This window comes from Pyrus communis, chromosome 14 (genome assembly GCF_041283825.1).
Source record: "Pyrus communis isolate YQ-2024b chromosome 14, ASM4128382v1, whole genome shotgun sequence".
NCBI classification, from domain to species: Eukaryota; Viridiplantae; Streptophyta; class Magnoliopsida; order Rosales; family Rosaceae; genus Pyrus; species Pyrus communis.
The window spans coordinates 6,064,542-6,076,840 of record NC_142578.1 but is presented as its reverse complement, the minus strand read 5'-3'; the positions used below and the strand labels follow the sequence as shown (position 1 = coordinate 6,076,840).

The 12,299-nt window shown below is 38.0% G+C and overlaps 1 long non-coding RNA gene across 2 annotated transcripts; it reads right to left on the bottom strand.

Annotated features, from left to right (window-relative positions):
- Positions 1-8,901: 8,901 nt before the first annotated feature.
- LOC148691135 (uncharacterized) lies at positions 8,902-10,333 on the bottom strand. 2 transcript variants are annotated; one of them, XR_015956014.1, is made up of 3 exons: positions 9,838-10,333; positions 9,599-9,742; positions 8,902-9,135 (listed from the first exon to the last, which is right to left on the bottom strand). It is a non-coding gene; the product is annotated as an uncharacterized LOC148691135 (long non-coding RNA). The 2 variants fall into 2 exon arrangements; XR_015956015.1 differs by having other exon boundaries at positions 8,902-9,120.
- Positions 10,334-12,299: the final 1,966 nt, after the last annotated feature.

The following is a 12,299-nucleotide window of genomic DNA, read 5'->3' as shown; positions in this document are numbered from 1 at the left end:
CTTTTCTCCTTAGTCTATGGGTTTTCACCTGGATTAGGTTTTACCATAGAGATGTTTTGTGAGTTTTACTACCAATGCATACATTTTTTTTTTTTTTTAATTTAAGACTCACATTCACCCATTGTGCCAACATCTTCATCAACTGTTCTACCTTATCTGCTGAGGATCTAATGCGATGTTTTGTTTGACTATTTACACACTTAAAGGGGATTGTTGCAGTCCTATTGGATTAGGAATGTGATTGTGTAAATCCTAGTGTGATACAACACACACCTCAGAATTACATCTTTCTCTGTTGCCGCCGGCCCCTCTCCCTCTCTATCCTAAACACAGTTCAGTCAAATAGGCCTACAACATAAATGAGTATTTTTCATTTTTTTTGTTGACAAATTCTTCGAACATGAAATATAAATGATTCATTTTCATGGGAATATGTAAATAAAAATTTTAATTTACATTCTTTTTTACATCTTTTGGTGATGGGTCCGACTAATCAAATAAAGAATTTAAATGGGATATCAAATTTACATCTCTCAATAGGGAAGAATTTTCATTTACATCTGCCAAAAATATAAAATATGATGTAAACATGGTTCTTACCTCTCAAGTTTACATTTTTTTTTTCATTAAAGCAATTCCAGCGTTGGAGCCCTCCCCCCTGGCAATGCACTATTCAATCCACCTAATGAACAGTAATTGCCCTTAATGAACAGTAAGTAGCCCTGGCAATAGAATTTGCATCTCCACCGTTACACTTCAATAGCCCTGGCAATAGGCAATAAAATATTAGTATTTTTTTATTTATAAAATAATACAAAATAATTTTAATTGTAATATCGGATAAGATTTTTAATCGTTCTCGTTGCGCCACGTGTCATTATCCGAAGTATTATTAAATAATACAAAATAATACAATTATTGGTGATGGATTTCTGATAAGATTATTAACCAATCACGTCACGCCACGTGTCATAATCCGTTCACAATCTTTAAGGATAGATTTCCATCAGATTTTTAACGATGATGGCATGCCACGTCTCATAATCCGTTCACAATCTTTGAGGATAGATTTCCATCAGATTTTTAACGAATGACGGCATGCCACGTGTCATAATCTGTTCACAATCTTTAAGGATAGATTTCCATCAGATTTGTAACGAATGACGGCATGCCACGTGGCATTATGCACAACCTAATCCTTTCTGAATCCTCTATATAATCCACCATCCATCCTCACAAATCTCACACCAAAATTCTCAAGATCTCTATCATTATTCAAAGTTTCTGCTTCCTTATTCACAAAAATCTGTATCATTATTCATACTTTCTGTTTCTTTCTTTCAATGTCTTCTTCTTCTTCTTCCTCAAGGATGATGTGGGAATTCAATCAGGAAGAGGAAGAATTGTTTAACGAATCAGAAGCAATGTTCAATCACCAGGGGGTAAGAAATGAAAGGGAAGAGGATGAGGAGCGTCAAATGAGAGATGACGAAGTAAGAAAGGGCAGAGCCTCACATTCCCATCGAGTCATCCAAGCTGCTGCTCAGATCTGCAGGCCCAGCCGTTCCGGAAACCTTGATAGAAGCAGGCAACGACGAGGTATGGAACTCTTGGATGATTATTTTGTTCCTAATAGTGCATTCCCTGATACGTACTTTAGACGTCGTTTTAGAATGGAACGACATTTGTTCAACAAAATCATGATTGCTGTTTGCAACCATGATTCTTATTTTGTGCAAAAAAAAAGATGATTTTGGTGCTATGGGTCTACTACCTGAGCAAAAAATTACTGCTGCCTTGCGGATGCTTGCATATGGAGCATCTGCAGACCAAGTGGATAAGATAACGAGGATGGGGAAATCAACCATTCTTAAGTCCCTGATGAGGTTTTGCGGAGCAATCGAATCTATCTACACCGCTGAGTACCTCCACAAACCTACACACATGGACTTGGAGCGGCTGTTGAAGAAGGCGGAGATGCGTGGCTTTCCTGGGATGATTGGAAGCATTGATTGTATGCACTGGACGTGGAAAAACTGTCCAAGTGCATGGCAAGGCGCTTACGGGGACAGAAAAGGAACAAAAAGTATCATTCTGGAGGCGGTGGCATCTTTTGATACATGGATTTGGCACGCCTTTTTCGGGCTCCTGGGAACTCAAAATGACATCAACGTCCTTGCCCAATCCCCAGTGTTCAACGATGTCCTGCAAGGAAAGGCACCAAAAGTTACGTATGAGGTCAACGGACGTATGTACGACGGGCCATACTACCTAGCTGACGGCATCTACCCGCGATTGTCAACATTTGTCAAAATAGTGCCACGTCCGCGGAGTGCAAAGGAAAAACACTTTGCAAGCTGTCAAGAGGGGTGCAGGAAGGATGTGGAGCGTTGTTTCGGTATCCTCCAAGCTCGTTGGGCGATCATCAGGGGTGCTGCCAGATTGTTTGATATAGAGTCGCTTCGCTCCATCATGATGACGTGCATCATTATTCACAACATGATTGTGGAAGATGAGTACGATTATGAATCTGTTGATGAATATGAGCCAAACCCGATGAACAATTCAAGAACACGTATATATTGTGCTCATGACGCCACCCATGAGCCCGTGCAACATGAGCCATTACAAAGGGATGGACGTTACAATGAAAGGCTCATTCAACGATATACTGCATTTCAAATGCCAGACATGCACAATGCCCGACAAATTGACTTGATAGAACACCAGTGGGCATTGAAACAAGCTGAAGATAATTAAGTTCATTTAGTGTGTTTTTTTGAATTTGGTATGTTTATGTTATTTTATTTGGTGTGTTTTATTATTTGGTATGTTTATGTAATTTTTTTATGTTTATGTTTATGTAATTCTTAGTATATGTAATTCTTAGTATGTTTATGTTTATGTTTATGTTTATGTAATTTTTTTATGTTTATGTTTATGTAATTCTTAGTATATGTAATTTTTTTATGTTTATGTTTATGTAATTCTTAGTATATGTATTATAAGAAGAAAATCACTTTTTTTTTCAATTAAAGAAAATATTAGAGTGGGCTTAAACAATAATAAATCACAATTGGCATAAAGCAAGGAGGCAGAGGGTAATTCTTAGTATAAATAACTTACCAAATTAATTTGAATAAATATTCAAGAAATTGGAAACAACATAAATAATACAAACAATAAATAATAAATTACAACCCAAAGTGATTGGAAAATTATGGGCTCCGATTACAAAAAGTACTCTATTCATCATCACTTAACCAATTTGTGGTGCTAGGATGATCTTCTCTTGTGGTGCTAGAACCACCTTGGCTTGCTATCGTTTCTCTTGCACGCCTCCTTCGCACCACGTCCGCTTTCTCTGACTTCCAAAAATATTTAGAATTTGGAGACTTCCCTTCTAAAGACATGTTCATAATCTCACGATCTTGTTGAGCCCGTCTTTCTTCTCTAAACATGTTCCCTTTCTTGCCTAAGTAGCTCTCTTTCTCTCTCATTAGCATTAAATTCTCTCTCAACAGCTGCTGCTTTTGCTGCCTCTCTAGCCTTATCAGCCTCATCTTTTGCCATTTCCCTCGCCAAAGTCAATTCACCTTGGCGAGTAAGTTCTTCCATGAACTTTGCATAATCATTCTTGGAAGCACCCCTTTTTCTCTTTGAAGCCTTTTTACCTTCAGGCCTAATTGGATAACGGGTCGAACCCGACGCTTGTTTAGGGAGGGGCATTTCGGGCACTTCTTCTGCATCATCTTCATGAACATGATCGGGTGTAAAGTGTAGAGGGGTGATGTTCATGTGCACTTCTGGACCGACTGGCACAACTCTAAATTTAGGACAATCTTTGACAATATTCCAACATTCCCACCGGTTGAATGATTTATTTTTGCTTTTGGTTTTGGCAACGTACCAAGCTTGTGCTTGAAGTTCCTACCCAATAAAAATAAGTAACAAATAAATAATACAAATAAATAATTATAATGAAAATAAGTAACAAATAAATAATACAAACAACATAATTATAATGTAAGTCGGTAACAAATAAATAATACAAACCATAAATAATAAATTATGTAGGTAACAAATAAATAATACAAATAATAAATAATAAATAACTAATGAATAATACAAACAATAAATAATAAATTATGTAGGTAACAAATAAATAATACAAACAAATAATTATAATGTAAATTTGGGTATCAAATAAATAATATATTGTTACCTCATCCGAGTAATTTTCCCCACTTCGAATATTACTACTAGCTTGTGCCAAGGCGTCTCTCCACGTACTAAACGATTGGCTTAGTAATTTAGAACGACTGGACATCGATTCTTTGGTTCTTTTCCCACCAATTTTCTCAAGAAAATTGGTATGAATAAGACTCCACATTTCTCGCAACTGCATCTCATTACCCGTAAGCGAACTATGAGTAACTTCAACCCAGCTAGTACACAACGCAACATCTTCAATAAGCGACCAATTCGTACCTGCACCAGTGGTCATTTTGTTGAAAAAAAAAGATTCAAACTTTGAGACAAAGAAAGGAATGTGATTGAAAGTAGTTGAGAAAATATGAAATTGTTGTGTAAGGTAGATGATAATGAGAAGGTATTTATAGAAAAGTAAAACCAATTTTTTTTACAATTTTTTTCAGATTTTTCAGATTTTTTTTTGAATTTTTTTGAATTTTTTACAATTTTTTTTAAATTTTTATTCAATTAATTAATCTCTGCCGTTGGATATAAAAAAAATTTGAATTCCAACACTCCAGATTATGCCACATGTCACAACGGTAACTTTTCAGATTTTTAAAACTATTTTTTCTTTTATTTTTTTATTTATAAAGCATTTTAATATCCACCGTTGATCTCAGATCGAACGGTGGATATTAAATCTGATTTTTTTTTTTTTTACCGTTGAGATCGAACGGTCTAAATAAAGTGACCGTTGAGATCTAACGCACCGTGGGAAGCCACGTGGCTTCCCAACGGTAACTGACAGAAATTTTTTTTTTCTGATTTTTGTGTCAGCGACGCGCCCCCACGCGCGGGTGGGGTGCACGCGCCTGACACAAAAAAAATTAAATAATGCGCTGACGCCACCCTGGCGTCAGCCTTGCGTCATCCCCACCTCGGGCTCTCGGGCTGGCAATCCACCACGGGCCCGGAGCTCAGGCCTCCCCCTTTCCCTCGAGCAATACCCAACAGTGGGCTTGCTCTTAGAGATGCAGGAGATGCAAAATACATTGGAATGAGTATTTTTCATTTATTTTTTTTGTTGACAAATTCTTTGAACATGGAATATAAATTATTCATTTTCTCGGGAATATGTAAATAAAAATCTAAATTTACATTCTTTTTTACATCTTTAGGTGATGGGTCCGACTAATCAAACAGGGAATTTAAATGAGATATCAAATTTACATCTCTCATTAGGATAGAACTTACATTTACATCTGCCGAAAATGTAAAATAAGATATAAACATGGTTCTTACCTCTCAAATTTACATTTTTTCATTAGAAATGCTCTTAACTCTTGTGAGAAGAAGAAGAAAATCGGACACCAATCTGAAAAATAGTAAGACGCAACAGATCACTAAACATTTTTTTGCCATTTATATTAGTTTTTTAATCGAGAATTTGAAAAGAAATTTACAAAATTTGGAATCCCATATCATAAAAAAACTGAGTGGATTAATGTATTGTGACTCGTGATTAGTATTAATCAAATAAATAAGAGTACCAAATAGATACGGAACGCTCCAAAGGGTGGGCAATAATGTTGACATGGATGGCACAAAATGGTTGTGACTAGAATGCTGTGCGATATGGGAATTACTGGGAATTATTGGAGGGGACGTTTGGTTCAGTTTTTACAAGATAAGTTTTGTGACGTGTATAGTGCAAATTTGACACGACTGATTTGGTATTGCATACGGTTGTTACCTCTCAAGTTTACATTTTTTTCATTAGAGATGCAGGAGATGCAAAATACATGGGAATGAGTATTTTTCATTTATTTTTTTTTTCTGTTGACAAATTCTTTGAACACAGAATATAAATTATTCATTTTCTCGGGAATATGTAAATTGTAACATCCCACATCGTCCAGGGGAGTGATCCTTATATGTATATTCTCATCCCTACCTAGCACGAGGCCTTTTGGGAGCTCACTGGCTTCGGGTTCTGTAGGAACTCCGAAGTTAAGCGAGAAGGGGGCTAGAGCAATTCCATGATGGGTGACCTATTGGGAAATTGCTCGTGAGTTCCCAAAAACAAAACCGTGAGGGAATGGTAAGCCCAAAGTGGACAATATCATGCTACGGTGGTGGAGCCGGCCAGGGAAGTGATCCGCCCCGGGCCGGGATGTGACAAATTGGTATCAGAGCCTAACCCTGGCCGCGAGTGTGCCGACGAGGACGTCGGGCCCCTAAGGGGGGTGGATTGTAACATCCCACATCACCCAGGAGAGTGATCCTTATATGTATATTCTCATCCCTACCTAGCACGAGGCCTTTTGGGAGCTCACTGGCTTCGGGTTCCGTAGGAACTCCGAAGTTAAGCGAGAAGGGGGGCTAGAGCAATCCCATGATGGGTGACCCATTGGGAAATTGTTCGTGAGTTCCCAAAAACAAAACCGTGAGAGAATGGTAAGCCCAAAGCGGACAATATCGTGCTACGGTGGTGGAGCTGGCCCGGGAAGTGATCCGCCCCGGGCCGGGATGTGACATAAATAAAAATCTAAACTTACATTCTTTTTTACATCTTTAGGTGATGGGTCCGACTAATCAAACAGGGAATTTAAATGAGATATCAAATTTACATCTCTCATTAGGGTAGAACTTACATTTACATCTGCCGAATATGTAAAATAAGATATAAACATGGTTCTTACCTCTCAAATTTATATTTTTTCATTAGAAATGCTCTTAACTCTTGTGAGAAGAAGAAGAAAATCGGACACCAATCTGAAAAATAGTAAGACGCAACAGATCACTAAACATTTTTTTGCCATTTATATTAGTTTTTTAATCGAGAATTTGAAAAGAAATTTACCAAAATTTGGAATCCCATATCATAAAAAAAACTGAGTGGATTAATGTATTGTGACTCGTGATTAGTATTAATCAAATAAATAAGAGTACCAAATAGATACGGAACGCTCCAAAGGGTGGGCAATAATGTTGACATGGATGGCACAAAATGGTTGTGACTAGAATGCTGTGCGATATGGGAATTATTGGGAATTATTGGAGGGGACGTTTGGTTCAGTTTTTACAAGATAAGTTTTGTGACGTGTATAGTGCAAATTTGACACGACTGATTTGGTATTGCATACGGTTGTGCTTTCAGACTTGATATATCTTCAGCGAGCTAATTGCTTTGTTAAGCTCTTAAAGATTGGAGGAGAACGTTTGAAAATCTCAACCGAATCCTTTTTGTCTGCGATGTTTATAGCAGAAATTTTAATCAAATTAATTACTGGAGAGTCATTATTTGAAAAAAAATATTTGCATCTCTTATCTCCTTTTTTTTTTTTTCCTTTTTGTCCTGAGATTTGTAGCTATGTGTACATATCATCTCAATCTTTTCTTGTGTACCTTTTATTCGCTGTGTTTGGATATTATTCATGCAATCATGATGAACCAACAGTTTCCCACCAAATAGGAAAATACCTCATAAACCCTCCAATTTCCCACCAACACTGAGGGTGTAATGCACCATGACAAAAAAATGCATCAAACGATAACCTTAATGCATAAGCGAATTGAAATTCACCAAAAAATACTTCATCTATTGATTGAATAATAAGAAAGATAACTAAACCCTATCACCCTAATGGTTGCTCATATAATGTCCCTTGGCCCTAGACCTTCTAAGAGTACAAATAGGAAACAAATTAAGAAAATAACAATATACCGAAATATATATTATAAAATCTTAAAATGTTGATAAAACATAGTAAAAGATGAAATTTGGCCTAAAATGCCCATATGTCACAACAAAGTGGTTTGTTGGACTCATGTTGTGACACACCCAAATGTGGTCCTACAGTATTCAGAGCATAAAAGACCTAGTGCAGTCCAGGGAAACAAACACTAAATAAACACACCCAAATGTGGTCCTACACTGGTGATAATCTATTAGATATGCTGAGAAATCCTCCGGGGAGCCACCAAAAGTGCTATCCAAATTAGAACCTGGAGGGGCGCAAAATAGAAAGCGTGAGTGGGCAAAAACAAAGTTTTTCAAAATCATTTCAATAACAAAGTTCTAACCCCTCGTCGTAAAACCTGTATACTTCCCAGAAAAATAGAATATATACACATATATAAAAAAAATATGCTCAGAAATGTGCCATGTCGAATGCCTCTGAATAAAATGCAAGTACTCTGGTAATGTCAATCAATGCCATGTAATCTGTCAGCCGGAGTCACATAACGTGACCTGTACGGCTGAATTTAGAGCTCAAATCTCCAACTCACTAACTATACCTGCACACGAGTCGGAACCACCTAAAGTGGTCTGTACGACAGGACTAGGTGTAAATAAATACGCTCAAGTGCTACGATCACGTGAAGACTGGGTGAATAATCGCGGGTCACCTATGAGTCGGAACCACCTATAGTGGTCTGTATGACAGGACTGTGCACCTAACTTGGATCCAAGATAAGCGTGTGGTGCGGAAGGTGAACATCACGTGAAGGACTGTGCCCTACTCTGGGCAGGAGCATTAACACCGGGGTGCAGGTTATAAGCTCTCTTAGTATCTCAAATCACTACTAAATATAAACATAAACCATAACTTACCTGGCACTTACCTGTGCGTCCGCAGCACCAAACACACACACACACACACACACACACACACACACACACACACACACACACACACACACACATATATATATATATACACACAACTAATAATGCATAATTAAACAGGTAAACGCAAAGCATGGCATTTAAAACATATAAACGTTTCCTTTCATTTTCTGGGAAAATCATAAGTATATAGGTATATACGGAAAACCAAAAGCCCACTCACTGGTATGTAGAAGGGTCGTAACCCCCTTACCTCGAGTGACTGCGCTCGTCCTCGGGATAGGTCTCACCTATATGCGAAACAACTATAAAAAGGTTAATTTTAAAGCACATAACCAACATTACGAAATAACTTCTCATACAATGCTCAAATGGGGTGTATGAATACACCAACGTGATCTACTTAACCTCACGAACATCCCCATATTTTTAAAATAATTTTCTGACACCGCGCGCGCCCCCATGCACCAGCCAAGGCACGGCCACACGCGCCACCCACGCGCAGGCATGTGCCTGGCACACTAACGGCGTCAGTTAACGCCATCAGGAATATTTCGTTAACTCTGACGGATTCCGTTAAAGCCGTTAGGAATATTCTGTCCAAACTGACGGAATATTCCGTCGTCTTCTCCGGCCAAACTCCAGCACCATCGCCGTCGCAGGAAAACCGGGAAAATTTTCTAAACTTAATATCTCACTCGTTTTTCACCCAAATTCCACGAAATTGGTACCAAAATGAAGCTTACAACTAGAGGAACAAATCCTTACCACTTTCAAGTACTAAAACCCACGAAAACTCGTTGGAAAAACTCCACAAAATCCGGCCAAACCTGCAACTCACGATCCCAATGTCCAAAATCTTCAAACGAACCACCCCGAGCTTCCTAAGGACCTCACCAAGCTTCCTACAAACTTGAAATTCCCAAAAACACATGAATTAATATGTGCATGAACAGTACCCCGATTTGAGCATCTCAGGTTCGACGTGAAAACTAAGGTATCCTTACCTGAAATGGGTATGGTTGAACTCCTAAGAACCTCACGAGCACAAATATGTAATTTGTTTCCTCAATCTACCACGTTTTCGAGTGAATTGGTTCTTGTCCGTACACAAATGAAGAAGAAGGAAGAGAGAGAGACTCGAGACAGGCAGAGGATGAGACTGAAAGTGTGGGGGTGTGTGTGTGGTCCAAATGCAGCCAACCAAATCCCCAAAATGACCACACAACGAAACAAAATCACTAGGGGCAAAACCATCATTTCACCCCTACGGTACGAAAAATCCGGGACGGGCTGTCACATGTTGGCATTTTCTTCGAAATGGCGAGTCATGGGTCCAAATCGAACATCTAGGCACAAGTTTGCAAAACTTTAATTTTGCTGCCAAACTTGCACCTTTCAAGTTGATTTTCGATTCACTCGGATCAATCACCTACACAAAACTTTTATTGTAAATGTAATGTGAGATCCACATGCATACATTAACAACTCTTAATCTCATGGAGACAACTTATCATAGCACATCTCTTATTGTACATGATTATAAAATACATCACCGTATTTGGTAAACCATTTATAGAAATCTGATCAGATTGTATTTGGCCAGCCACAACTCAGTTTAGCTTTTCCTTCCTTGATTTATGGATTACTTTTTATTTTTCAACATTGTCATTGGATGGTTATAGTCCAATATGGGGCATGACTTGTGTTACGAATGGCTGGCCATAATTCAATGCCTTTTGGGATGAAGGTACAAATGCAATGCGTAATGCCTAACTCCATATCCACCAGAAAACCTACATACCTGCATCTGCATGGCTGGCCCTAATTTCCTTGCACATTTCAACATGCATGAATGTGAATAGGCAGAGAGAGGGGGCCTACTGCGTCTTTTAACACAAAACCATGTTACCATTGTCCCGTTGAAACGGGTTCATTTTTCCCATGTGAGTTTGTCTAACATAATTATAAGCACTACTCCTGAAATATCACGATCAAATTATACAACACCCTTGCTAGCTAATATATGTTGATCCTTCAATCAAATGCCACGTTCGAATCACATGTCATAATGTTCCTTATCTTGTAGACACGCAGAAGAAATCATTGAGTAAGTATATGCTAGTTTCGGAACCAAAGTTATTACAAACAATCCGCATATCGGATATATGTGGTTCCAAACAATTGATACTAACTCGCATGATTTGCTCATACATAATTTTTGCAACAGAACTGCTACAGTTAGTCACACAAGTGCATATAAATTATGGCTGTTATATGCAACAACTTGACGTTGTTTTGCTTCCTATGAACTGATCATCTTTCTTAAGAAAATAAGTGAATAAGATTCCAATGTTGAGACAAAAACTCTCAATAATCCAACTCTTGGGCCCAAAGGCTTCATCTTAAGTTTTTTTATTTTTTTTTACTAATTTCCATCTTAAAAATCACACTTATTTGTCACTTCTAAGTTTGTTAACTTAATTCTTTTAATTACAACTTTTATACAATTGATACAAAGTATAATGATATTACGCCAATGTTCAAAAACCGTAGTGCATGGAGACTCGAGAGACCCACTGAATTTGATAAAAACACTGCACCCTAAAGATGCTGAATGTCACTGTGTCCGAGGAAAGCCTAACAAAAATAAGTGTACGATTTTGATGTGCCATGCGTGATGGAGCCCATAGCAATTTGCCGGGTTCACTAAAATATAGTTCCCTTCATGCTCAAACTCATTGAGGCCCATAGCACACATGATGATGCACCATATCATTTTGAAGCAGACTTTCTATCCTGCGCACCAGTTGTGTGCATATGTTGGGCATGAGTCGAGTCAAGTTGACAACATTATAACAACACTGTAACAACATAACAACAATAATTTGACGTTATAATTAAAGAGTCTAATAGTAGTAGCTGTATAGCTGGAGTTAGTTAGACAAGGGTAGTGTGTAATTAGTTGTAAATGTTAGGGTTATTTTTTACTCTTGTATTGGTGTCTATATATATATTGTTGTAAATGTATTATTAATATACACAATGAAATAAGAAGATATTTTTCTACTTCTCTGAGTTCCTTACAAGCTAAGCTTCTACATGGTATCAATCGCCACTGCCTCCCGGCCTTGGTGACTTTTCGATCCTCACGGCTCCGCGTTAGCTTCGATCTCTGGTGAATTCTTGGTGAATCTTTGATCTCTGGTGACTTTTCGATCTCTGGTGATTTTTCTTGGTGATTCTTTGATCTCTTGTGTCTCTCTGTATTCTGTTTGGCTGGATCTGGATCTTGCTATTGTCTTCAAGAATGGCGTCCGATTCATCGTCTTCTCCCTCTCTTTCAAACCCTAATTTGGTGCCTAGTTATACCTCTCTGACGATTCAAAACATTGGGAGTATGGTTCCTCTCAAACTTAAGAGCTCGAATTATCTTCCATGGCGTGCGCTCTTTGCTCCTATTCTCCGT